General features: G+C 48.4%; 1 long non-coding RNA gene across 1 annotated transcript; it reads left to right on the forward strand.

The window, feature by feature from the left end:
• The first annotated feature begins 2293 nt into the window (after positions 1–2293).
• On the forward strand, positions 2294–23428 carry LOC116984927. Its single transcript, XR_004415171.1, has 3 exons — positions 2294–2354; positions 2679–2684; positions 23408–23428. It is a non-coding gene; the product is annotated as an uncharacterized LOC116984927 (long non-coding RNA).

Raw genomic sequence — 23428 nt, forward strand, 5'->3', positions numbered from 1 at the left:
TAATTGGCTTGGTTAAATGCAAAATTGTCCCTAGTGTAGGATAGTGTTAATACATGGTGATCGCAGGTCGGTGCAGACTCAGTGGGCAGAAGGGCCTGTTTCCGCGCTGTACCTCTAAACAAAACCACAATGGGCTCCATCCAATTTTTATCTTATCCAGAGAAACAGGACATCTCTGATTGCCTCCTTTGCCCTTGGGACAAGTTGACCATCCAGCTCTCACCATCAGTGCAGCATTTACAGTTATCTGATCTGAAACTTCCATTCCATGGCAAATAATACATATGTTACTGTTTAAATGTCCTTGAGCCTTTCTAAACAGTATAACCCTTCAATAAATGTGAGTTTGTATGTACATGATCTTGATACGAGGCTGGAACTTGGGATTTCTCTGCTTGTAATTTATTTTGTGCAGCAGACTAGAAAGATAAAATAGCTTATCAGTTTTGGCCAAATTTTGTATGGCTCAGCTCCAAAAGAAAAGTTAATATGTTACAGGGACATTTGGTTGAAAGTGTTAAGCCTTAGTAGGGACTTGTCCTCCTCTGTGTCCATCTGAGGAGAAGAATGGGGCTTAACATGTAAGTCAAACGTGGGCATCTCTGCTGGATGAAGCCCCCCCCCACCTCCTATATTACTGTGTTGAAATGCTAGCCCACTTTATGTTTTTTACTTTAGTTTGGAGGTACATCGTGGAAACAGGCCCCTTTGGCCCACCGAGTCCCCACCAACCAGCGATCCCCGCACACTAACACTATCCTGCACACACTAGGGACAATTCAAAATCATACTACAAACCTGTACGTCTTTTGGAGTGTGGGAGGAAACCGCAGCACCCGGGGGAAACCCGCACGGTCACGGGGAGAAGGTACAAACTCTCCGTTTCTGTAGTGGGACTCGAGTCTGTGACTTGTTAACTAGGGTGAGAGCGCTGCCCTTTGAGCCAAGATTAGCAAGGGTTCAATGTAACAGCACAGTGTGGTAGTAGAACCTCCAGTTCATGCTGATTACATCACATTTGTATCTTGGCGACAGTGTTTGTAGCAATATTAGTGCTACTTCAGTGTCGGATCGATTGCATATTTGTGTGGAATCTAAGTCAGTGACCTTCATCACTGTTAAATACTTCATTAGTAGTAGGCCCCTCTCGGTCATGACTGACCATGGGTGATGTGTGGTCGGATGCAAGTCTGGGCGATGTCATATGGAGGACAGGCTGTTGCCCATGCAGCACGTCCCCCCTTCTCCACGTCGCTGATCGAGCCAAAAGAACAGCAGGGCCGTTACAGTTTGGCACCAGCGCCGTCGCAGGAGCTGCCAGAGCGAGGTTAAACTGCCTTAGGGGCTCCGGCTCCGGATTTTTCTTGAGGTTTACTCCTGGAGCCTTTTCCGTGACTGGATATGGCCACAAGGCAGTGGAGGTTTTAAATCAGAGTTATCCCTCTCCGAGATGGACTGCCTTCCCAGGCTGACGAGCCCCATCTGCCCGAGACTCGTGGGGGCGGGAGCGTCTACCTTCTCGTGCCGGTCTATAGCACCTGCCCACTGCCCAATGCTCATCAATGTTTGAACTAAACAGCGTTGGATTGAACGGCAGATGCTGGCTCACACTGAAGATAGACACAAAATGCTGAGGTCACATCAGGCAGCATCGCTGGAGAGAAGGAACGACTGACATTTTGAGTCGAGACCCTTCTTCAGACTGAGAGTCACGGATATAGAAAGAAGACAAAAGACTGTGAGATAAGGACAGAAGAAGTGCATCAAGTGAAGCCAGAGGAAGCCATAGAGGTGGGAGAGGTGGGATCCAGTGGCATAGAGTCCTAGACGACCGGAGACCCTTTTCTGCTGCAGCCTTCATCCGCCTTTCCAGCCGTTGTGACGCTCCACTAAGGTCAGCCATCGTCCTCCGCCTGTTCCACCGTTGAGGTCTTGGTTGGATTGCTCTTTGTCAGAGATCTCCCCCTCGACCTCACCGCCATGGGTGGCCCTACCAGGAGCATAGCTCCAGACGGCATCGCTCTCAGGATCTCAGAACCACACAAGCTTCTCCACCACGAAAAGGTGACAATCCACGGAGAAGAATTGTTAACACAGTTTGAATAAAACAAGGAGCGAAACAGTTCTCCGTGCCTCAGCTTGCTTTCTCTTGTGGAAAGCAAGGGTTTCCATTAAAACTAGCCCTCTCTTTCTCAGATGCCAAGGCTTCAATGGGTTGGCCAAATACAAATATATCAGGCAGAACGTTTGATTTTTCTAAACTCAAAATCATGAAAGGTTTTTGTTAATGTAGGGAATGAAGGGATATGAACAACACGCTGGCAGAGAGTAGTTTAACATTGGCATCATGTACAGTGCGGACATTATGCCCAAAGTTCCTGTGCTGGTCTGTTTTCTGGTAAATAATACCCAGCATGAATTAATCTATATAAAGGAGACGTGGAGGAATTTCTTTAGTCAGAGGGCGGTGAATCTGTGGGATTCATTGCCACAGGCGGCTTTGGAGGCCAAGTCAAATATTATTTTTAAGGCGGAGATAGATAGATTCTCGATTAGTGCGGGTGTCAGGGGTTGTGGAGAGAAGGCAGGAGAATGGGATTGAGAGGGAGAGACAGATCAGCCATAGACACAAAGAGCTGAAGTAACTCAGCGGGACAGGCAGCACATCTGGAGAGTAGGAATGGGTGACGTTTCAGTTCGAGACCCTTCTTCAGACTGAAAGTCACGGGAAATGGTAACGAAAGATATAGACGATGATGTCGAGAGATATAGAACAATGAACGTTAAAACGCGTGCGCGGACGGGATGTCGAAGGACGAGACGCCGAAGCGAAGAATTGGAAGCCAAGATACCGATCGGAAACAATGCAGAAAAGCAAATAACCGAACGGGCGCGACGCCGAAAAGCCTAAAAAATGAAATGGCACGACGCCGAAAGGACATGAACCCGAACGAACTCCACGCCGAAGGACAATACGCTAAAATGGACATGATGTCAAAAAGCTACCGAACGGACATGACGTCTTCGGGGGCGGGATTTGTCCGAGACCTTGTCAGCGATTGATCCAGACACCCGCGTTCATCACAGCACTGGCCGGGGGAGACGGGGGGAGATTTATAATTTTCCTTTGCCGCATTTGGACTTTCCTGAATATAAAATAAAACCCTGTGTGATTGGAACTTTTGGTTGATTAAACAAAATGATAATCCAAATTGAATGACAGTGTTACCGTTGGTGTAAATATCTGTGGAACCAATTTGGATTATCATTTTGTTAAATCAAACGAAAGTTCCAATCGTAAACCGAAGAGACACAAAAAGCTGGAGTAACCTAGTGGGTCAGGCAGCATCTCTTCAGTCTGAAGAAGGGTCTCGACCGTAAAACGTCACATATTCCTTTTCTCCAGAGATGCTGTTGGACCCGCTGAGTTGCTCCAGGTTTTGGTGTCTATCTTCAGCTTTCTCTTGCTGGGTGGTCTGCTGAACAAGCTAGCAAAGCTGGACGTATTGTTATCAAACAATCCCCCAACTCTTTCTGTATTGACGACTGCATCGCGACTACCTCCTGCAACCAAAGTTGCTCTCATTAACTTTACCACTAACTTCCACCCTGCCATCGGATCCACTTGGACTATCTCTGACACCTTCTCCCCCACTTCTCCATCTCTGTCTCCATCATGGGGGGGGGGGATAGACTGTGTAGGAGGGAACTGCAGACGCTGGTTCAAACCGCAGTTTAGTCTAGTTTAGTTTAGTTTAGAGATACAGCGCAGAAACAGGCCCTTCGGCCCACCGGGTCCGTGCCGACCAGCATTCCCCGCACATTAACACTATCCTACACCCTCTTGGGACAATTTTTACATTTACCAAGACAATTCGTCTACACACCTGTACGTCTTTGGAGTGTGGGAGAAAACCAGCGATCTCGGGGAAAACCCACGCAGGTCACGGGGAGAACGTACAAACTCCACACAGACAGCACCCGTACTCGGGATCGAATCGGGGCCTCCGGAGCTGCATTCGCTGTAAGGCAGCAACTCTACCGCTGCACCATGGTGACCGGCCCTAGATAGACACAAAAAGTTGCTCATCTGGAGAGAAGGAATGGGTGACGTTTCGCGTCGAGACCTTTCTGTAGACTAAAAGTCACGGGAAAGGGAAACGAGAGATATAGATGATGACATAGGGAGATATAGTACAAATGAATGAAGGATATGCAGAAAAGAAACAATGATAAAGGAAACGGGCCATTGTTAGCTGTGGGCTAGGTGAGAATGAGAAGCTGGTGTGACTTGGTTGGGGGAGAATTGGAGAGAGAGGTGTAGTAATTTGCCACTCAACATGTCTTTTAAATGCTATTGTACGATCTGACAGCTTGTTCCATATACAGTGCATTCAGAAAGTATTCAGACCCCTTCACTTTTTCCACATTTTGTTACGTTACAGCCTTACTCTAAAATGGATACATTCTTTTTTTTTATCATCAATCTACACACAATACCTCATAATAAAAAAGAGAAAGGTGTTTAGAAATTATTGCAAAGTAATTAAAAAGAAATAACTGAAATATCATATTTACATAAGTATTCAGGCCCTTTGCTATGACACTCAAAATTGAGCTTAGGTTCATCCTGTTTCCATTGATTATCCTTGAGATGTTTCTACAACTTGATTGGAGTCCACCAGTGGTAAATCAAATTGATTGGACATGATTTGTAAAGGCACACACCTGTCTATATAAGGTCCCACAGCTGACAGTGCATGTCAGAGCAAAAACCGAGCCATGAAGACGAAGGAATCTTCCGTAGACCTCCGAGACAGGATTGTGTCGAGACACAGATCTGGGGAAGGGTATAAAACAATTTCTGCAGCATTGCAGGTCCCGAAGAGCACAGTGGCCTCCGTCATTCTTAAATGGAAGAACTTTGGAACCACCAGGACTCCTCATAGAGCTGGCCGCCCGGCCAAACTGAGCAATCGGGGGAGAAGGGCCTTGGTCAGGGAGGTGACCAAGAACCCGATGGTCACTCTGACAGAGCTCCAGAGTTCCTCTGTGGAGATGAGAGATCCTTCCAGAAGGACAACTATATCTGCAGCACTCCACCAATCAGGCCTTTATGGCAGAGTGGCCAGATGGAAGCCACTCCTCAATAAAAGGCACATGACATCCCGCTTGGAGTTTGCCAAAAGGCACCTAAAGGACATTCAGACCATGAGAAACAAGATTCCCTGGCCTGATGAAACCGAGATTGAACTCTTTGGCCAGGCGTCACGTCTGGAGGAAACCAGGCACCGCTCATCACCTGCCCAATACCATACCTACGGTGAAGCATGGTGGTGGCAGCATCATGCTGTGGGGATGTTTTTCAGCGGCAGGAACTGGGAGACTAGTCAAGATCGAGGGAAAGATGAACGGAGCAAAGTACAGAGAGAACCTCGATGAAAACCTGCTCCAGAGCGTTCTGGATCTCAGACTGGGGCGGAGGTTCACCTTCCAACAGGACAATGACCCTAAGCACACAGCCAAGATAATGCAGGAGTGGCTTTGTGACAAGTCTGTGAATGTCCTTGAGTGGCCCAGCCATAGCCCAAGCTTGAACCCGATCGAACATCTCTGGAGGGACCAGAAAATAGCTGTGTATCGACGCTCCCCATCCAACCTGACAGAGCTTGAGAGGATTTGCAGAGAAGAATGGGAGAAGTTACCCAAATACAGGTGTGCCAAGCTTGTAGCGTCATACCCAAGAAGACTTGAGGCTGTAATCGCTGCCAAAGGTGCTTCAACAAAGTAATAGAGGGTCTGAATACTTAAGTCTGATTAAAGATATTCTGAGGGTCTCCAGTGAAGTAGATAATAGTTCAGGACTGCTCTCTAGTTGTGATAGGATGGTTCAGTTGCCTGATAACAGCTGGGAAGAAACTGTCCCTGATTCTGGATGTGTGCGTGTTCCCACTTCTGTACCTCTTGACTGATGGGAGAGGGGTGAAGGAAGAATGGCCGGAGTGAGACTCATCCTTGAATATGCTGCTGGCCTACGAAGCATCCTGTTGTAGCGGCGCCTACTGGCGCACGCAGGTATCGAACCCGGCGTTCGGAAGCCGCAGTCACGTGACTCGGGAGGGGCTGCTTGTTTTCGAGCGGTTTTGCTTTGGTGAGCCAGTTCAGCTCTGACCAGCGATGTGGCCCAGACGAGTCGAGAGAACCTGTTTACTGAAAAGTGAATTTTCGAATAAAAGTTTGTTCGAAACTTCAGTTGTCGTTCTTGAGACCGCCAAACTGTGAATACATTATTGGGGTGAAGGAAAGAGTGTTCACGTCGCGGCCCTGTTTCCACCAATCTTTCCACCACCGCGCACAAGAGAAGTGACAAGACAGACACCATTGTGTGCAGATGCCGAGAAGTGTGTTCAGCTCTGGCTGAACAACTTCTAATCTTGTGTGTGGACTCAACAAGAAGAATACATTGTTTATAATAGACCTAAAGGGCCTGTCCCACTGTACGAGGTAATTCAAGAGTTCTCCCGAGCTTGCCCTGATTCGAACTCGGAGAATTACGGTAATAGCCGCTCGTAGGTACTCGGGGCTCTCGTGGACATTTTTCAACATGTTGAAAAATCTTCACGAGTCTTCACGAGCTTACCGCGTTTCCCGAGTACCTGCCGTTAGCGTTACGAGCCGCTAAGAGACGTCCCGAGCTCCGACGTACCCGCTACTTACATTCTACGTGCTTACCACAAGTTTGATTTTTTTTTTAAACTCGGGAGAGCTCTTGAATGACCTCGTACAGTGGGACAGCCCCTTTAGGGTTCCAGTGTCTACCAGAAGGTTGAGTTGCTGCCTTGTTGTGCCAGAGACCCAGGTTCGATCCTGACCTCGGGTGCTTGTCTGTATGGATATTGCACATTCTCACGTGACCTGCGTGGGTTTCCTCCGGTTACCTCCCACACTCCAAAGACGTACAGGTTTATAGGCTAATTGGCTTTGGTAAAGATTGTAAATTGTCCCTAGTGTGCGTAGGATAGTGTTGGTGTGCGGGGATCGCTGGTTGACGCGGACTCGGTGGGCCGAAGGACCTGTATCCATGCTGTATCTCTAAACTAAAGCCAACTAAACTAAACTAAATCCAGTCTTTCCCAAAGTGACTGGCTGGAGGCTTGCTGATTCAGCCCTTAGATGTAGGCGTTGTAATGTTTGTTGCCTGGCAGCTGTGAAGTCCCAACCCTTCCTGATAGCTAAGGTCATGGAGCTTGGGACTGTTGTTGACCTGAAGTGTACAGAAAGTTGTCTGTTGGCTATCATCCCATCAGGTAATTCAGGGAGCCGCCAAAGCCTTCTGGCGTTGTTGCACACCCTAGAGCAGGGTTCCTCATTGCATGCCTTGCGGTGGAGCAACAGCTACAGCGATAGGTGCAGCTTCCCCACCACTCCAGAGATGCGATTCTACGCTTGATAGAAAGGTACAGGGTGGAAACAGGCCCTTCATCCCACACCCACTGTGGATCGCCCGTTCACACTGCTCCTACGTCATCTTATTTTCCCATCAACTCCCTGCACTCTTGCAGAGAGCAATTAACCTACAAACCCCTGCACGTGTTTGGGACGTGAGAGCACCTGGGCAGCACGCTGGCGCAGCCGTTAGAGCTGCTGCCTCACAGTTGGACCCTAGCCTCGGGTGCTGTCTGTGTGGAGTTTGTATGTTCTCCCTGTGACCACGCGGGTTTCCTCCAGGTGTTCCAGGTTCCTCCCACTTCCCTCAAGACGTGCGGGTTTGTAGGTTAATTGCCCCCAGTGTGTCGGGAGTGGATGAGAAAGTGGGTTAACGTAGGGCGAAGGGGTGATCGATGGTCGGCGTGGACTCGGTGGGCTGAAGTGCCTGGCCATGCTGTATCATTCAATCACACAGAGTCTCTTGCCCAGAGTAGAGGAATCAAGAACCAGAGGACACAGATTTATGGTGAGAGGGGAAAAATGTAATACCTTTTCACGCAGAGGGTAGTGGGTGTATGGAACGAGCTGCCGGAGGAGGTGGTTAAAACAGGTAGCATCGCACCATTTAAGGAACATATGGACAGGTACATGGATCAGATGGGTTTAGAGGGATGTGGGCCAAATGCAGGCAGGTGGAACTAGTTTTTCCAGTCACTTACCTCGACAGAGATGCGATTTCCCTCCGTGTCGCATCTCCGTCCCCCCCCGTGGCGTACAACGTGGAGTTGTGCGGCCTTTCCTGGAGACCGGCCCGGAGCTTCGAGCCATGGGCGCGGCGCGGACTTGCCATCGCGGAGCCTGGGATTTTTTTGCCGAGGATCGCCAGTGTTGGAGCTCCGTCCGCGGGGCCTGTGGACTTTAACACCGTGAAGCCACGGTCTCCGGTAAGAAGCGGCCCACTCGGGAGCTCCATGCTCGGGTGTTCCGATCCGTCCCGACGCCGGAGTTTTGATCATCACGACGGGAGGGCTTGAACAGCGGACCATCGGCAGCGGCGTGTGCGGAGGGTTCAAGCCCCCCCCCCCTGACCACGGGTGAACAAAGGAGGAAGATGACTGAACTTTATTGCCTTCCATCACAGTGAGGAATGTGGATTCCACTGTGGTGGATGTTTATGTTAAACTTTATTTGATGTGCTGTGTGTGCTTTTTTTTACTTAATATGGCTGCATGGTAACTCAAATTTCACTGTACCTTAATTGGTGCATGTAACAATTACATTGAATCTTGAATCTTGAATCTAGTGTAGATGGGAGGTGTGGGCAAGTGGGGCCAAAAGTCCTGTATGACTCTATGACTTCCTTATTCCATTGAACAAGTGCTCCCTGTCAGTCCTGTACACAGAGCTGGAACATCATTTAAGACGCCACTTGCAACACTGCCTTTCAGTTTGTGGGAAGCGAGTGGTTTGAGGCCAAATGTAATGGAGTCTGTCACGGAAGCCTCATTCGCGCTGCGGAATGTGAACGGGTTGCTCCGGGCTGCGGTGGAGGTGACTGAGAACAACTCCAACAGGGCATGCGGAGGTCTGCAGACACGGGTAGCCCAGGGGGATGAGGGTGATGGGGTCAGAAGGTCAGCGAGGAAGAGCTTGATGGTGAAAAGAAAAAACAGGATAAATGTTGCCAAATGTAAACTGGTTGACAGAGAGGCGGCACGGTGGCGCAGTGTTGGAGCTGCTGCCTTACAGCACCAGTGACCCTGGTTCGATCCTGACTACGGGTGCTGTCTGTGCCGAGTTTGTACGTTCTCCCCATGACCTGCGTGGGTTTTGGCTGAGATCTTCGGTTACCGCCCACACTCCGAAGATGTTCAGGTTTGTAGGTTAATTAGCTTGGTATAGTGTACAATTGCCCCTCGTGTGTGTAGGGTGGTGTTAATGTGCAGGGATCACTGGTCAGTGCACACTCGGTGGGCCGTAGGGCCTATTTCTGCGCTGTGTCTAGAAACTAAACTAAAAGAGGTGGATGAACACCACAGCGAGTGTACTCCAGAGAAAATGCACAAGTTCATAGGATCTAGGAACAGAATTAGGCCACTCGGCACATCAAGTCTACTCCATCATTCAATCATGGCTGATCTCCTTTCCCTCTCAACCCCATTCTCCTGCCTTCTCCCCATAACTCCTGACATCTTTACTAGTCAAGAATCTTTCAATCTCCACCTTAAAAATACCCATTGACGGCTTCGACAGATTCACCACCCTCTGACTAAAGAAATTCCTCATCATCTCCTTCCGAAAGGTACATCCTTTTATCAGAGGCTGTGCTTTCTGGTCCTAGACTCTCTCACTAATGGAAACATCCTCTCCACATCCATTCTATCCAGGACTTTCACTATGCGGTAAGTTCCAATGAGGTACCCCTCATCCTTCTAAACTCTAGTGAGCACAGGCCCAGTGCTGTCAAATGCTCATCGTATGTTAACCCAGAAAGATATTCTCACTGGGATGCCCTTGCTCAACGGGCAGCTTGTTTGTAGAGATAGAAGCAGGTCTAGGCCACTCGGCCCCTCTGCTGTACCATAACATCATGGCTTATCTTCTATTTCAGCACCATTTTCCTCTCTCCCGTCAGGCAGAAGGTATGCACCAGCAGACTCAGGAACAGCTTCTTCCCTTCTGTCCTCCCATAAACTAAGGTGCTGTCTATAATTGCACTGTGCTGTCCTGTGTTTTATCTCTGGTCTTCCTGAAGCCGAATTAATTGCAATTAAATATGTTTACTCAAACATACAAAGCCTCTTTCAATTAAAGTTACATACCATTTGCTATCCCAGGTATTTGCTGTATCTACATCATGAAAATAGGCCCAACTTGCCCACATCGACCAACGTGTCCCATCTAAACTAGTCCCACCTGCATGCATTTGGCCCATAACCCTCTAAATATGTCCCATATATGTATGTACCTGTCTAAGTATTTCTTAAACGTTGGGATAGTCCCTGCCTCAACTACCTCCTCTGGCAGTTTGTTCCATACACCTACCACCCTTTGTGTAAAAAAAGTTATTCCTCAGGTTCCCATTTAAATCTTTACCCCCTCACCTTAAACCCATGACCTCTAGTTCCCGAATCATCTATTCTGGCCACGAGATTTTGTGTTTATCCGATCTATTCTTAGAAACATAGAAACATAGAAAATAGGTGCAGGAGTAGGCCATTCGGCCCTTCGAGCCTGCACTGCCATTCAATATGGTCATGGCTGATCATCCAACTCCGTATCCTGTACCTGCCTTCTCTCCATACCCCCTGATACCTTTAGCCACAAGGGCCACATCTAACTCCCTCTTAAATATAGCCAATGAACTGGCCTCAACTACCTTCTGTGGCAGAGAATTCCAGAGATTCACCACTCTCTGTGTGAAAAATGTTTTTCTCATCTCAGTCCTAAAAGATTTCCCCCTTATCCTTAAACTGTGACTTCCCAAACATCGGGAACAATCTTCCTGCATCTAGCCTGTCCAACCCCTTAAGAATTTTGGAAGTTTCTATAAGATCCCCACTCAATCTTCTAAATTCTAGCGAGTACAAGCCGAGTCTATCCAGTCTTTCTTCATATGAAAGTCCTGACATCCCAGGAATCAGTCTGGTGAACCTTCTCTGTACTCCCTCTATGGCAAGAATGTCTTTCCTCATATTAGGAGACCAAAACTGTACAAAATATTCCAGGTGTGGTCTCACCAAGACCCTGTACAACTGCAGTAGAACCTCACTGCTCCTATACTCAAATCCTTTTGCTATGAATGCTAACATACCATTCGCTTTCTTCACTGCCTGCTGCACCTGCATGCCTACTTTCAATGACTAGTGTACCATGACACCCAGAGGTCTCATTGCATCTCCCCTTTTCCTAATCGGCCACCATTCTTCTCATGATATTGCACAGGTTTTCTATAAGTTCACCCCTCATCCTCCAGCGCTCCAAGAAATAAAGTCAACCTCTCCCTATAACTCCAGCCCTCGAGTCCTGGCAACATCCTCGTAAATCTTCTCTGCACCCTTTCCAGCTTGACAACATCTTTCCTATGACACGGAGACCAAAACTGAACACAATACTTTAAATGTGGCCTCACCACCACCTTATATAACTGCAGCATGACTTCCCAACATCTATACTCAAACCGGAGCACCCGGAGAAAACCCACGCAGGTCATAGGGAGAATGTACAAACTCCGTACAGACAGCACCCGTAGTCAGTATCGAACCCGGGTCTCTGGCGCTGTAAGGCAGCAATTCTACCGCTGCGCCACCGTGCCGACCACTTGCATTAGTTCCTCCAATATATATTTTTTTAATGGTCTTTAATTTCTTTAAACTCTTCTGTCACTTTAGACCTGCCTAGATGCGAACTTAAACATCGGTATTGATGGCTACACGTCATGTGCTGGAAGATGGGTGTCCACTGGCTAGCCGGATGTGGTGGGCCGAATGGCCTGTTTCCATGCTGAATGCCTCCACGACCTGTTCTTTCCCACTCTGCCCTGTACATTCTGTGAGGAGAGAGCCGTCAACTATTTTGTTTAATTCCTCTGGCATTTCCTCATTCTCTACTAGACCAAGTGCAGACCTGTTGCAAGCCGTCCCCCCAACGCAATATTGCACCACTCAGAGAGGGAGGGGGGGGTAGAGAGGGATGGGGACAGAGAGGGAGGGGGGGTAGAGAGGGAGGGGGACAGAGAGGGAGGGGCTGTAGTAGCCTGGATGAGTTCAGGAAAAGGCCAGATGCCAGGCAGGTTCAGAAGTCGTTCAATGAATCATGGCAAACAACCAGAACGCCCGCGAGCAGGATCCGGGAAACCCCGTTGGCAGACAATCGTCCCTGTCCCTCTAGAGCCGAGGGGGATGACCCAAGGAGTGGCCTAACCCCCAGGTACTGCCACAGGGTGGTAGATAGAGAGGGGGGAGGGGGGGAGGTAGAGAGGGAGAGGGAGGGGAGTATAATTCTGTGAAGAGCCGTCAAATATTTTGTTTAATTTTTCTGGCTTTTCCTCATTCTCTAATGTTATGAGACTTATAGAGACGGAAGGAGAATTAGGTCATTCAGTCTACGTTGCCATTCAATCATGGCTGATTCATCTTCCCCTCTCAACCTCATTCCCCTTCTCATAACCCCTGACACCCGCATTAATCACGAATCTATCAGTCCCTACCTTGCAAATACCCAACGACTTGGCCCCCACAGCCGTCTGTGGCAATGAATTCCACAGATTCACCACCCTCTGACTAAAGAAATTCCTCCTCATCTTCATACTAAAGGTTTGTCCTTTTATTCTGAAGCTGTGTCCTCTGGTCCTAGACTCTCTCTCTCTCTCTCTACTGGAAACATCCTCTCTCCACGTCCAATTTCTCTCGGCCTTTCATTATCCAGTAAGTCGGAAGAAGGGTCACGCATTCACTCTCTCCAGAGATGCTGCCTGTCCCGCTGAGTTACTCCAGCATTCTGTGTCTGCCTTAGGTTTCAGTGAGGTCCCCTCCCCTCATCCTTCTAAACTCCAGCGAGTGCAGGCCCGCAGCCATCAAACGCTCTTCAAATGTTGCCTGTCTCCATCTGTAAGGGACCCACATAAACTTTTGAAGAAGGGTTTCGACCCGAAACGTCACCTATTTCCTTCGCTCCATGGATGCTGCCTCGCCTGCTGAGTTTCTCCAGCATTTTTTATCACTTTAAACTTTTGATAACCTTTTTCTAAAGCCCTGTCCCACTTAGGAAACCTGAAAGGAAACCTCTGGTGACCTTGCCCGTGACCCATGGTATCCACGAGGTCACCGGAGGTTTTGGTCACTCGCCTGGAAAGCCTCGAGCTGGATCGACCGAAACGCACACGCACGCACCCACACACGCACACACGCACGCACACACACACATACGCACGCGCGCACACGCACACACGCACACACACACACACACACACCGCGAAGGTGGGGGCCATGGAGAGAGGAGGAGCGCTGTCTGCACGATGAAGAGGAAGGTAAACGGCTGCCACAGAGTACCGTAAGTCCTTTAGAGAGCGCAGGTGGGGAGAAGGGGAGAGGAGAGAGAAGCAGAGAGAGGGGAGAGAGAAGTGGGGAGGAGAAGGGGGGGAGAAGGGGGATGAAGGAGTGGAGACAGTTTTAAGAAGTTTAATAAAGTTTAGCGGGCATCTTCTAGGTCGTGAAACTTCAATGAGCCAATCAAGATGGCCGGTCAGCGAAGGAGATGGCCTTCGACCGTCTGCAAGTAAATAGCGACCCCACTCCACTGGCTTCGACCAAACGGCAACCTATTTTTGGTCGAGGCCGGTTTTGATCATGTTGAAACAATCGAAGCAACCTAGATGAAGCCTCGACCACGCGGAAACCACTTTCGACCATTAGGGAGAGTGACCAAAACCTCCGGCGACCTCATGGAAACCTTGGGTCGCGGGCAAGGTCACCAGAGGTTTCCGTTCAGGTTTCCTAAGTGGGACAGGGGCTTAAATGTCTATTGAAGCTTTTACAATCTCTTTTAGGTTTCTCGCTAAATTACCCAGAAATTCTGCTTGCCCATTCTTGCTCAGCGTCTTGGCCTCCCTTTGCTAATTCCTGCAATTTCCCAAAGAATAGGTTTACTTGCTTTCCTTGGCAACCTTGTACCTTTCCTTTGTTCCATTACTATTATTACCTTCTCGTATTAGTCATGTCTGGACCACTTTTCCTGTTGGATTTTCATTCCTTAAAGGGATATATATTTGTTATGAACAGTGTATTCTTTCAATATTTGTTTTCTGACATACCTTTCCATGTTGCTTCCCAATCTATCTTAGTCAAAGAATGACCCATTGAAGTGTATTTTGTTTAAACCTATCCATGTTCTCCATAGCACGTTTTGGGAACAGCTCCATCCAAGACTGCAGGAATCTGCGGAGAATTGTGGACGCAGCCCAGACCATCACACAGACCGACCTCCCTTCCATTGACTCCATCTACACCTCACACTGCCTCGGCAAGGCCAGCAGCATAATTAAGGACCAGTCTCATCCTGGCCACTCCCTCTTCTCCCCTCTCCCATCAGGAAAAGACTAGGCGTGTATTCACTGTAGTTTAGAAGGACGAGGGGGGGATCTTATAGAAACATATAAAATTATAAAAGGACTGGTCAAACTAGATGCAGGAAAAATGTTCCCAATGTTGGGCGAGTCCAGCAGCAGAGGCCACAGTCTTAGAATAAAGGGGAGGTCATTTAAGACTGAGGTGAGAAAACTTTTTCACCCAGAGAATTGTGAATTTATGGAATTCCCTGCCGCAGAGGGCAGTGGAGGCCAAGTCACTGGATGGATTTAAGAGAGAGTTAGATAGAGCTCCAGGGGCTAGTGGAATCAAGGGATATGGGGAGAGGCAGGCACGGGTTATTGATAGGGGACGATCAGCCATGATCACAACGAATGGCGGTGCTGGCTCGAAGAGCCGAATGGCCTCCTCCTGCACCTATTTTCGATGTTTCGATGTTTCTATGAAAGAGGTACAGAAGTGTGAAAATGCACACCTCCAGATTCAGGGACAGTTTCTTCCCAGCTGTTATCAGGCAACTGAATCATCCTACCAACAACTGGACAGCGGTCGTGAGCCACTATCTACCTCATTGGAGACCCAAGGACTATCTTTAATCAGACTTGACTGGAGGTGTGGGCAGGGTGGAGGTGTGGGCGGAGTGGAGTGGGCCACAGGATGCCCTGCAGCAGCCGAGGGGTCGCGTGGATCCGGCGCCGCTGGAGGACCCACAGAGTCAGTGGAGCGCGCGGATCGGACGCGACCCGCAGCATACAACCGCAACATGGCCTCCCAACATCTGTACTCAATACTCTGGCTGATGAAGTACAATGTGCCAAAAGCCTTTTTGACCACTTTATCTACCTTCGACCCCACCTCCACCTTCACTCCCAGACCCCTCTGCTCTACAACACTTCCCAGAACCCTACCGTTCACTGTGTAGGTCCTGCCAATGTTAGACTTCCCACAGTCTACACTTCCCAAACGCGTGGGTGAGTGGCAGAATGTGAGGGGAGGAGGTGGGAGTATAGGGTGGATAAAATGGGATGTGTCAGATTAGAGTGTGAATGAGTTTTCAATGGTCGGAGTGGAAATTGTGGAAATTGATTCTACGATTGAGAATCACCGAAGGCCAACCTCAACCCATGTTCGTTCCTGACCTCGGGTGCTGTCTATGTGGAGTTTGCACATTCTCCCTGTGCCCGCGTGAGTTTCTTCCAGGTGCTACAAATACCCTGTTTCTCAAAAGTCGCGCTATGCTTACATTTACCTGAAAAAAAGCCACAAAGTGCTGGAGTAACTCAGCGGGTCAAGGCAGCATCTCCGGAGAACATGGACAGGTGATTTTTCAGGTTGGGTCCCATCCTCACCCTGATTGTAGTAAGGGGGAGGGACAAAGCCTGGCGAGTGATAGGTGAAAGGGGGGGGGGGGGGGGGGGGGGTGAGGTGATAGGTAGATGGTTGGACTGAGGCCAGAGATAAAAAGACAAAAGGGGGGTGAGAAAAGGTCAGAAGCTTGGGAAAGAAGTATAGGAGGGAGGTGGAAAGGAGAAATGAATGTGCATCCCGGTGGGGCACAGGGAAGAGGGGGGGAGAAGAGCTGGGGGGGGGGGGGGGGGGGGGTGTTTGTAGGTTACATTATTTTATTTGACCCAGGCCATTTGACCCAGCGAATCCGGCACACCAGCACTATCCTACACACACTAGGACCAATTTACAATTTGACCGAAGCCAATTAACCTACAAACCCGTACATCTTTGGAGTGTGGGAGGAAACCGGAGCACCCGGAGAAAACCCATGCAGTCACAGGGCGAACGTACAAACTCCGTACAGACAGCACCTGTAGTCAGGATGGAACCCGGGTCTATGGTGCTGTGAGGCAGCAACTCTACCGCTGCGCCACCGTGCCCCCCCCCCCCCCTTTTTTTGTATTATTTATTTTTACATTTTTTACTCATCGTGACCGGCAGGGGGGGGTGGGGTGGGAGAATATTATTTGTTCAATTATGAGCAAGCTATGATCATAAGATCATAAGTGATAGGAGCAGAATGAGGCCATTCGGCCCATCAAGACTACCCCGCCATTCAATCATGGCTGATCTACCTTTCCCTCTCAACCCCATTCTCCTGCCTTCTCCCCATAATCTGACACCCGCACTAATCATATCATTCGTAATCACTGGGTAAATATGCATGATCTCTCACCTTGGTGATACGTAATCAGAATTAATTATGTGGCAGGGCACCTATGTTAATTGTTCTCTACTTTGTTAGTTAAATTAGTCACTGAAACAGGAGCACCAAAGCCAGTGGGTACAATGAGTAGCCCATTGTGCAACACTGACATGGAGCTTAGTTTTATCTTGATGTACAGCAAGGAACTTATTTATGTAAATATATACTGGCTTTTACGATCCCTATCTGCATTGTGAACACAATCACCGTTGCGGAGTGTGGTTAATGAAAGGTGGACTCAACACGGGGCCAACATACTGGAAGCTTAGGTGTGCAGGAAGGAACTGCAGATGCTGGTTTAAACTGAAGATAGGGAAAAGGTATTAAGAGAAGGCATATGGAACGGGGTACTGATTGGGGATGATCAGCCATGATCACATTGAATGGCGGTGCTGGCTCGAAGGGCCGAATGGCCTACTCCTGCACCTATTGACTATTGTCCATTGAGATATAGAGGGGCATTTCCATGATAATTGTTACTTTTTTGCATCTTTCATCCATTTGTTCTATATCTCTCTATATGAATGAATGATTGAATAGGTTTATTGGCCAAATATTCACATACAAGGAATTTGCCTTGGCGCTCCGCCCGCAAGTGACAACATGACATACAGTGAGGAATTACACATAAAACATTAAACAAATGTCATCATCAATATCTCTCATTTCCCTTTCCCCTGAATCTCAGTCTGAAGAAGGGTCTCCACCTTGAAACGTCACCTATTCCTTCTCTCCAGAGATGCTGGCTGACCCGCTGAGGAACTCCAGCTTTTTGTGTGTGCACTGAATGCTTGGATCAGGCAGCGGGCAGCAGAGAACTCCACCCAGGCTGACTGCCTGCCCCCTGACTACCCACGGCTTACGCCCATGCCCGGCTGCCCCTGGATAGTTCACGGGCACCTTGACTCCTTCCAGAACTGCTGGGCAGCGCAGCGGCTTGAGTGCTTCTCGGATGAGGGTGATAACGTTCAGCTTTGATGCTTAAGGGCCTGTCCCACTTGCATGTGATTGCATGCGTTTGGCGCGACCAAACGGAAGCGGAGATCGTGCGAAGTACGCGCTAAGTTCGCGTGTGACACCATTTGCGTCATACTCACCAATCAGCTGGGCAGGAGGCGGGCCTGAATTTGGGCGTCGCACGGCGTCGGGCGGTGATGTCATCACGCAACGCCACGCCGGGTGGTGACGTCATCGCGCAACGCCACGTGCTAGGCGTACGCCGTCAAGACGCTGCGTACGCCGTCGTGTCGACAGGCCGTTGGTGCGCAAAGATTTCGGTCACTGCCATAATTTCGGAGCCCCGCGCGATCTTAGGACCAGTCCCGCACAACTCCGCACTTCTAAGTGAGACCGGCCCCGCATGGCCATACGGTGCCCGTACGCCTCAAGCAACTATGAGGTTGCGTAATTTGCGATCCAAGGTCGTGTAAGTGGGCCAGGCCCTTTACTCGAGTTTAGTTCAGAGTTTAATTTAGAGATACAGCCATGGAAACAGGTCCTTCGGCTCACCAAGTCCACGCCGACCATCGATCACCCGTTCATAGACACAACGTGCTGGAGTAACTCAGCGGGTCAGGTGGCATCCCTGGAGAAAAAGGATGGGTGACGTTTCGGAGAACGGCAAACTCCACACAGACAGCACCGGAGGTCAGGATCGAACCCGGGTCACCAGCGCTCTGAGGCAGCGGCTCTGCCAGCAGCGCCATATTTGTATGTATATTCTTTATTTTTGGATTGACGTTACCTCAGAATAAGTTTAATTTGTTCATTTTGTACCTGTAAATAAACGTACTTTCGTAAATAAAAGTGTTTGGGCCCACATTTTTTCGTGCATTGACGATTTGCAATGCTGGATTTAACATCTCAATGGCTTCTCTCCTCATCATCTCCAGGCAAACCCCCTCTATCACAAACCTCCATCTGACCACTGGTGTGTCCCCTCCCTGTCCCCTCCCTGTCCTGCCACCCACAGACTTTATTTTGTACAAACCATAACGAAGGTATGTAAGCAACCGCGTTCAAAGGCCTGCGACACAAAGAGCAGCAGATTGTCTCGACCCGAAACATCATCCATTCCTTCTCTCCAGAGATGCTGCCTGTGCCGCTGAGTTACTCCAGCACTTGATGCCTATCTTCAATGAATAATGTTCCAGACACGCTGGTGCAGCAGTAGAGTTGCTGCCTTACAGCGCTGGAGACCCAGGTTCAATCCTGACTATGGGTGCTTGTCTGTACGGAGTTTGTATGTTCTCCTCGTGACCGCGTGGGTTTTCTCCAGGCGCTCTGGTTTTCTCCTACACTCAAAAGACGTACAGGTTTGTACATTAATTGGCCTCAGTATAAGTAAAGCTCATAAGGGCATGTGATAGGAGTAGGATTAGGCCATTTGGCCCATCAAGTCTACTCCTCCATTCAATCATGGCTGATCTATCTCTCCCTCCTGACCCCATTCTCCTGCCTTCTCCCTATAACCTCTGACACAAGTACTAATCAATCTGACACCTGTACTAATCAAAAGAAATTCCTCCTCACTAGGGTAAAGTGCCCCAAGTGTGTAGGATAGTGCTGATGTACGGGGATCGCTGGTTGGAGCGGACTCGGTGGGCTGAAGGGCCTGTTTCCGAGCTGTATCTCTAAAGTCTAAAGTTACAGGTGTCTGGAAGGGATGTTTCACAGGGATGGGGACAACCCTAATAACAATTGTGAGAATAAGGTGCCCCAATTGTCAACATATTTCAGCCATACCCAATGCATAGTTCTCTCACCTGTGGCTGGAGCTTGTGAGTTCAAGCCTCACACAGGAACTAATCTAGAAAACAATGCAGGTACAATGAGAGTCAGGAGTCATTTTATTGTCATGTGTCCCAAACAGAACAATGACATTCTTCCTTGCAGCAGCACAACAGAATATGTAAACATAGTACACTGTAAACAATATAATAAATGGGAAAAATATTCATTATACATACATACTTACATAATGTGTAGGAAGAAACTGCAGATGCTGGTTTACACCGAAGATAGACAAAATGCTGGAGTAACTCAGCGGGACAGGCAGCATCTCTGGAGAGAAAGAATGGGTGACTTTTCGGGTCCTATTACTATTCCATCACCTATTCCTTCTCCCCAGAGATGCTGTCTGACCCGCTGAGTTACCCCAGCTTTTTGTATCTATCTTCAGTTTCGGGCAAGATAAAGTCCAGTAAAGTCCGATTAAAGATAGTCCAACGGTCTCTAATAACAGAGATCATATTTCAGGACTGCTCTCTAGTTGTTGGTAGAATGATGAATTTGCCCGATAACAGCTGGGAAGAAACTAGCCTTGAAACTAGAGGAAGACCCCATAAACAGAATGTAATCATCACTAGCGTTCCACAGCCCAGTATTCAACATATTAGGTCAAGTCTCATGTCCAGAGTGTTTCATTGTCGTATGTCCTGAAATGAAACAATGAAATTCTTGCTTCCAACAACAGTTCAGTACCGAAGATGGACACAAAATGCTGGTGTAACTCAGCGGGTCAGGCAGCATCTCTGGAGAGAAGGAATAGGCGACGTTTCTGGTCGGAACCATTCTTCGGACTCTGACTCAAAATGTTCCTTCTCTCCAGAGACGCTGCCTTATCCGCTGAGTTACTCCAGCATTTTGTGTCTATCTTCGGTGTAAACCAGCATCTGCAATTCCTTCATCTACAAAAACGTTTAGTATATTCTGTATATATATATATATATTATATATTTATTTATGATATATATTTATTATATATTTCTATATATATATAACGACAATAATAATGCAATGACCAAATCTGAAACCTGCACAATCTTATGAAGGATTTTAAAATTTTATATAAAATTTAACATTTAGTTTTGTCTTTAGAGATACAGCGCAGAAACAGGCCCTTCGGCCCACCAAGTCCATGGCGACCTCATACACTAGCCCTATCCTACACACTAGGTATATTTACAATTATACCAAGCCAATTAACCCACAAGCCTGTACATCTTTGGATTGTGGGGGGAAACTGGAGCAGTCTGAGAAAACCCACGTGGTCACGGGAAGAACGTACAAACTTCCTACAGACAGCATCCGTAGTCAGGATTGAACCCGGGTCTCTGGCGCTGCAAGGCAGCAACTCTACTGCTGCGCCACCCTGCCACCCTGCCACCCTAAACATAGAGTATTAATCTGGGCCACCAAATGTGACGTCAAGCCTTGAACTTGGACCCGTGATGGCAGTACCTCCTCCATCAATATTTAACTGGGTTGATTTGATTTGCAGAATGTTATTATGTGACTGTGCATCTTTTGAACGCCAATTTAGATTAGCAGATCTTTCTTGGTATTGATTTCCAATTTGGTTCATACAATATGACATCCTTTATGCATAACCTTGATGAATTATGCTGCTGTTAATCGGAAACTGACTTTGAATTGATTTGTTCTTCCAGAGTTCAAAGTTATAATGTATTGTGGTATGTGACCCGCTTCCATGTCCTTTCTGGTTTTTGTCAATGCTTTTCATTTTTAAATGACATTTGCTGGTTTTATTGCATGCCCTGCCCTCTGCTCCATTGTTGAAGCAGCCAATACAGAACCCAGCCCAGCACTGCTCAGTCCGCCTGGGCCTACGTCATCTCCTGGTTCCCAAACACTTCAACTCCCCCTCCCATTCCCACACTGACCTTTCTGTCCTGGGCCTCCTCGATTGCCAGAGTGAGGCCCAGTGCAAATTGGAGGAGCAGCACCTCATATTTCGCTTGGGTAGTTTACACCCCAGCGGTATGAACATTGACTTCTCTAATGTCAGATAGCCCTTGCTTCCTCTCTCTCTCTCTGCACACATCCCCCCCACCCTAGTTCTCCGACTAGTTTCACTGTCCTCCTGATTAATATTACGGATTGTTTAAGAAATAACTGCAGATGCTGGAAAAATCAAAGGTAGACAAAAATGTTGGAGAAACTTAGGGGTTGAGGCAGCATCAATGGAGAGAAGGAATAGGCAACGTTTCAGGTCGAGACCCTTCTTCAGACTGATGAATATTACTGATTGTATGCCTCATTGTCACCTTCCCCTCAGCCAACAATGAACCATTCTACATTTCCTTGGCATTGTCTGCTTTGATCTGTCCTTTTCACACCCTACATTCTCTTTGTATCCTTCCATATCTCTCGTTTCCCTCTCCCCGACTCTCAGTCATAGGACGAGTCTCGACCCGAAACGTCACTCAGTCCTTCTCTCCAGAGATGCTGCCCGTCCCGCTGTTACTCCAACATTTTGTGCCTATCTTCCGAGACAGGGAACGGTGGCTTATAACTAATTTTCCTTTTCCTGCTCCACTTTCCTTCCATCCCACAAACTAATGGCAAGGCCCTTAACAGCACGGATGTGATGTGCAGATGGATCTTGGGATCCTAGTAGATGGCTCCCTGAAAGTGGCAACACAAGTAGATCGAGTGGTAAAGAAGGCATGTAGTATGCTTGTCTTCATCAGTTGGCCCATTGAGTATAAGAGTCAGGAAATCTTGTTGTGTAACGTTAAAGAATGAGGCCGACACGAAGTTTGTCCGAAAATACTGTCCATTATTGTTACACTAATTCTCCTCACTCACCAACCCCATGCGCGTGTGATTAACCCCTTAAACACTCCCCAGGGTGACCCGTGACCACACCGTGAGCTCTACCTCACGTCACTGGGACACGTGACCCCCCACGAACTGAAGGTTACGTATAATGCTTGGCCCACCACCCGGTGCCGCCACATTACCCCCCCCCCCCCCCAGAACCGGAGGCACAAAAAGGGACGGACAACCGAACGAGGTGGCTGGACCTCGTACGTACGTCCCCACGCAAAGGTTTATTTTCTGGTAAGGACGAACTAGGTGGGACCCGAGACGACGGATGCCCTCGATGGCGAGGCTGGGCCACCTGCACTGGCACCACAGTTGTTTAGTTTAGTTTAGAGATACAGCATGGAAACAGGCTCTTCAGTCCACCAAGTCCGCGCCGACCAGCGATCCCCGCACATTAATCACAATTTTTTACTCAAGCCAATTAACCTACAAATCTGTACATCGTTAGGATGTGGAAAGGAGGAAACTGGAGCACGCGGAGAAAACCCACGCGAACACAGGGAGAACGTACAAACTCCATACGGACAGCATCCATAGTCTGGGATCAGGATGGAGCCCGGGTGTCTACCACTGCGTCACCGTGCCACCCTAAGTTTGTAACTTTCTCGGACTTTGGTGCATTGAGTGCAGTTCTGGCCGTCCCATTACAGGAAGGATGTGGAGGATTTGAAGAGGTTGCTGCCCTGGATTAGAAGGTATTAACTGTAAGGAGGGGTTGGACAAAGTGAAATTGTTTTCTCTGGAGCGTTGGAGGCTGAGGGAGGACACGAGAGAAGAATATAAAATTAGGAGAGGCGTAGATAGGACAGACAGAGTGGAAATATCAAAGACCAGAGGACATAGCTTGAAGGTGATATGCAGAGCAAGCTTTTTTGCAGAGACACTGGTGGTGCCTGGAACATGCTGCCAGGGCTGGTGGTGGAGGCTGATACAATAGTGATGTTGAAAAGGCTTTTATGTAGGGTCTTGGATATGCAGGGAATGGAGGGATATGGATCACGTGCAGGCAGAGGGGATTAGTTTAACAGCATCAGGTTCAGCACAGCCATTGTTGGCCGAAGGGCCT

The sequence above is a fragment of the Amblyraja radiata genome, chromosome 21 (assembly GCF_010909765.2).
Source record: "Amblyraja radiata isolate CabotCenter1 chromosome 21, sAmbRad1.1.pri, whole genome shotgun sequence".
NCBI classification, from domain to species: Eukaryota; Metazoa; Chordata; class Chondrichthyes; order Rajiformes; family Rajidae; genus Amblyraja; species Amblyraja radiata.